The 5,640-nt window shown below is 39.0% G+C and overlaps 1 long non-coding RNA gene across 1 annotated transcript; it reads left to right on the top strand.

Moving 5' to 3' along the window:
• Positions 1-302: 302 nt before the first annotated feature.
• On the top strand, positions 303-4,546 carry LOC115174720 (uncharacterized). Its single transcript, XR_003871829.1, has 2 exons — positions 303-2,189; positions 2,353-4,546. It is a non-coding gene; the product is annotated as an uncharacterized LOC115174720 (long non-coding RNA).
• The last annotated feature ends 1,094 nt before the right edge of the window (positions 4,547-5,640 follow it).

Below are 5,640 nucleotides of genomic sequence, written 5' to 3'. Positions count from 1 at the left end.
GTTGTGAACACGTACAGTACATGTCGGTTGTTTTGCTCTAACAAGACTCGTCACAAGGTCATAGGTACCAGTAAAAACAATGTATATATGGAGAAAGAAAAAAATTGTTTCCTGATCTTTCTTATATCTCTCAGATATAGAACAGACATTTCAGAACAAACTTTCTTTAGATTTTTTGGGCGGACAATCTGTTGTTCCATTTAGTGAATCTGTTATTCAGTGAGTTATATGGGCTAATAGCAGTAATGCCAATTTCAATGTTTCATAAAATATTTTTTAAATATAATTTTTGATACCTTAAGGGGTCTTAAAATGTTTCATAAAATAGTTAAATGATCCTTGGTGTGACCATCTTAAATCAATTCCATATGTTAGCTTAGTAGAACCCCTACCCCGGCTTTGACAGGGCTTAGACTCTAGAGGGTTTTAAACTGACAGATTCTGATGGGATTTTTTTTTATTAGGTTACTTAGATTAACACACCGTCACTAGACTCTAGGGGGTTTAAAGCCCAGCGACTCGCAAAAGTGTTTATATGAAACGTAAGACAAGCTCTCTAAAAGGTTTGGATGGATTACATTAAAATGTCAGCGGTTAAGCGTTAATAAAGTCAAGATGAGAATCAGAGAGAGGGCAGCAGAGATTGTGTGGTGGACACGCCAGTCAAGAGGATGCTCTGGCCTACTGTGTGTTGCTGCTATCCCTTATTACATAGCTCAGGAGCTGATATAGGGATACAGAGAAAAAGAGGAGATGAACTCATCTGCCCCTCGATCACTGCAATTACTGCATCATAATCTAAGTCATGTGTTTCCAGAGCATTTTATCCATTAGGAGCAGTGTCACCATCTTCCTTTCAGTCTGTGGTCCTCTCTGTGGGTAATTGGTACCACTATATCAGTTGTACCACCACAAGCAGCACATTTTGGGTTAAACACTGCAATGTGGTAGCAATTTTGGGTTCTGCTCCATTGGAAAGCTCTAGCACATTTCCTTAAATCCCGGAACATTAGACAGTTTTGAGGTTTTTTTTAAAGTAAATTTCACAGCCAATTTCTAAGCAGGAATTGCCTTTGGTTTGGTTGTTTATGAAAACAGATCCTAATGGTTTTAGGATGGCTTCCACCTCTCAAACAGAGACAATGAGTCAATATGACTGGGAATTGTTTGATTCACTTCAATGTAAGCGATTTACTCCAGAGAAATCACTCATTATATGGTTTCCAAATGGTGTTTCTTTCTCACCTGTTTGACGATTTGCTTTCTTGCACGTGGGAAATGTAATTTAGTTAGCATGATTATTTTACGCAATGATTTTTGCCATATTCCTATGTCTCAATTTCCCTTGAAAGTCTGTTTTATATTTGGAGTGAATTAATGATCACGTTACAGTCAACGTGACCGTTTTGTACTTTATAGGGAGCTCATTCCAACTTCTGATTGTATGTCCTTTGTGGGGAGATGATCGGTGCAAAGCGTCACAGAATTTGAAGAAATATGAAACTGTTGATCATATCGCTTACTCATCTGAGAGTTAGCGAAGTAATGTTTTACTGTGTAAGGAAAAATAAGTATTACGAAAACATCTGTTGCCCTAAACTTGTCAAAGTTAAAATCATGACTTGCGTCTAAAATGTGCAGCTGGATGGTTTTCACTCACCATTCTGTATCATCAACATGACATGATTTCAGCCATCCATTAAAGGAAAAATGTCTGCCTTTTTTGGTGTATCTTCAAGTTCTTATGATGCCAGATGGTGAAAGGGATAGTTATCTCAAGTAGGAGTCTTGCAGACTTGGCACTGGCTTGACTCAGCCTCCTATCCCACTTTTCTATGTTGGATTGTATGATTTGTGGGGTATATTTGTATAGTGGATCTGAATATTGTCATTTAAAGCATGCCGACAACATCATAGGTTTATCACTAATCCTGATTTATCATGACCCTTAGAGTGAACCAGTTAAGGTTTCACTGAAGTTCCACTCCTGTATTGCAGCCAACAAGAACCCCAGAAAAGAGAAAGTCAGGCTCACCTCCGCAGAGCCGAACCCAATTTACTGTAATCCCAGAGCTTCACATTAACCAGACTGCTTGAATCAGGCAGGAGTGCTGCTCGCTTCATGTGGTTTTAAGTTACTTAACAATATCTCTCTCATTTTAAGGGTATGCTACAAGTTCAACAAAACAGTGAGTCCTGTGTAAAATCTATTGTTCTGTATTCTGTGAAATGTTTGTTTTAGGAGTTACTCATCAAAGAGTATTGATGCATCTCGGATATTGAAGTTAATTGAATGCCTACCCAATGTCAGTTTGAAATGAAATGTTACATTCTGTGTTTGTATAATTTCAGGTATGCTGCCCTGCACAATGGAAACCATATTGAAAAGGAAAAGCCACAGAGTCACCGGAGTCCTGCTTCTGACAACCACAGACAGTCAGACAGACACTACCCTGTGCAACCTGAGACAGGGACTGGGTCAGAACCAGAACCAGCCCTAGAGGGTGTCATTCTAATGCGGCCTCTCCCACCGAGAGACAGCCAAACCAACAACACGTTTGGACTGAATTCTTAGTAGCGGGATCGATTATGGACTGTGGAATACTTTAAGGTTGAATAATGTTGCCAAAGCTATTTGATATTAACTTTGTTTTAAGATATGTCGTTTCATATTTCCTTTGCTTAGAAAAGGAAGAAAAAGACTCAATCTTTCTGATCCACTTTAGCTAGCTCTGTTAGTGTTCCAGTAATGCGTGGTGTTATCTGTCACCAATATAAACATTTCAATAAGCTTTATTGATTTAAGGAGGTGCAATTTCACACAGGCACAGAGGGCTCATAACCCCTTCATTTAGAATTAAGTATTAACTTGAAAATATTCTCATTTTATTCAACTTCAGGTCTCTTATCTCTCCCTGTCAGTGGTGCCCTATACTCAATCACTATCAGCCTAGATCCCATAACTTTCCTTTGATACTCTGCATAATCTTCAAAAGCCGAAAGCGATCAAGTATTTTAACACACCCACGGTATTGTATGGTATGTGATGAAATAATTCAGCCCCTGAAGTGCATTATTAGCTACTACACTTTATAAATGATCCCTTTTCTCTCATGACCCCTCTCTCAGATGTCGACAAAGATGGACCATGCAATAAGATTGGACATGTTTTTAAAGATTATGGTTGCTGAAGCAATTTAATCTTGGTCACAGTATTTTGCCTCCTACTGATGTGTGTTGTCTACTACAGATCATGTCCTATACTTCATGAAGTGCCCCTCTCAACACCACGTGTTTAGTCTAGTCCACAGCAACATCGAATTTCTTATGCATTACTAACAGCAGTCCGAAAACATTTGCTGGAGTGTACTACAATTTTCTGGCATTTTGTATTCATGAACAATCCAAGTTATCCCTTGAAATGTATATTTACCTGCACTTGAAATGTAAACATTGACTTTCTTTTCCTGTGCGATTCCAAAGCTAACCATTCCACTTGCTGAATCCTTCAGTAGGCTACCAATGATGACTAGCTCGTTTAAAAGGCAATCGCCACCAAAGCCAGCGTTTCATTTTCTGCGAGTCACCAAATAGAGGCTCAGTAGTTCAGTTAATAACATTCTGTCCAAAGCACTGGGAATATATCCTTTCAGAAAACAATGCAAAGAGATCATACATAGTCATATACAGCAGGATGTAAAGAATACCAACTGCATTTTCCCCATACATTCATCCGTTAAACACACATCCAAGCGACGTATCCCAGCAACTTAAACAAAATTACCCTGTTGGTTGAACTTCCTGATGAAATGTCCAATCTTAAAGGGGCAGTGCAGTCAAAAGCATTATTTACCATTTTTTTGTATGATATTTCCAGACTATCAGGTCGAGAAAAAAAATTAAATTGTGAAAATTATGAAAATGCCCTTTTAGTGTAAGCTTTTTGAAGAAAAAAAATGCCTGGAATTTCAGCTTGTTCAGGTGGAATGGAGTTTTTGGCCCAAAGCATGATATCACAATCTGATCTGATTATTCTGACCAATATCTGGGTGAGTATCTACGAGTGTTCGCTCCTCCCTTGTACCTGGTTGATGAATTAAGGTCGCTAAGGAACTCCCCTCCCCTGGTTGTTTATGTCTTATTTGAAAGGAAAACCCCAAAACCAGCAGACACTATGCCCTCCATGGAATGAGTTTGACACCCCTGCCCTTGAGTCTAGACCAGGGTTTCCCAATCCTCTCCTCAGATGTTTCACGTTTGAGTTTTAACCCTAAAGTGCCACATCTGATTCAATTAGGCAAAGGCGTGAGGATTAGTTGACTAATTGAATCAGGTGTGCCAGTTTAGAGTTCAAACAAAAATGTGAGAGGTTTGGAAAACCCTGGTCTAGATGATCCAATCAGATGTATCAGTACATCCACACGATCAGTCTGAGCATTTCAATGGCAAAAGAAGGCTCAGGGAAATAAATGATAGACACATATATTTTGATTTATTATCATGAAACAAACACTCATAGTGATTTGTTAGACACTGAGTGATGATTTAAAAAAATAAAATGAAAAAGACTGCATGAGGCTTTAATAGATAGCTCAGCAGATGATCCTCATGAGCAGATTGTCTCTGAGTGGGGTGTTTGGGGCAAGGTTGAGTGTGTTACACAGTGTCCAGTAGCATTAAGCCATAAGTCATTACATCCATCCTGTCTTCCTCCTTACAAAACCAAAATGTCTGTCACTCCCTCCTTCCCTCCTGTCCTTGGACTCAATCTTTCCCCTGAAGATTCATGGGAAGTACTAATAACTTCAAGTTTTATTTGAGGAAACTTTCAGAATATATCTAGATAGACTTTACAGGGCATGATTTTCAGTGGCAATGACAGCTCTTCTATTCAGAGGGTTTTGGTCAATAGAAATGTTCTTGTTTTTTCCTGCAACAACTGACAGCTAAATGTATTTAGAATATATACACTATGTTTACAAAACGTTAAGGACACCCCCCACTTTTGCCCTCAGAACAGCCTCAATTTGTCAGGGCATGGACTCTACAAGGTGTCAAAAGCATTCAACAGTTATGGTCCATGTTCACTCCAATGCTTCCCACAGTTGGATGTCCTTAGGGTGGTGGACCATTCTTGATACACACAGGAAACTGTTGAGTGAAAAACCCAGCAGCATTGCAGTTCTTGACACAAATCGGTGCGCCTAGCACCTACTACTATGCCACATTCAAATGCACTTAAAACTTTTGTCTTGCCCATTCACCCTCTGAATGGCAAACATACACAATCCATGTCTCAATTGTCTCAAGGCTTAAAAATCCTTCTTTAACCTGTCTCCTCCCTTTCATCTACACTGATTGAAGTGGATTTAACAAGTGACATCAATAAGGGATCATAGCTTTCACCTGGATTCACCTGGTCAGTATGTCCTGGAAAGAGCAGGTGTCAATAATGTTTTGTACACCCAGTGTAGGCAGAGCCTTTACAGTGCTATACCCTTCTGGAACAGATTTCAAACCAATGTTTTTTTTTTTGTTCTTGTTTTTTTCATGCTCCTTAAAAAAAAGCTATTTATCTCAGACTGTGACCTCTTCATAATTGAAGCACTGGCACTTTAGTAATATATAGATGATAATGAT

The sequence above is a fragment of the Salmo trutta genome, chromosome 3 (assembly GCF_901001165.1).
Source record: "Salmo trutta chromosome 3, fSalTru1.1, whole genome shotgun sequence".
Taxonomy (NCBI): Eukaryota; Metazoa; Chordata; class Actinopteri; order Salmoniformes; family Salmonidae; genus Salmo; species Salmo trutta.
This window is presented reverse-complemented; position numbering and strand designations above follow the sequence as displayed.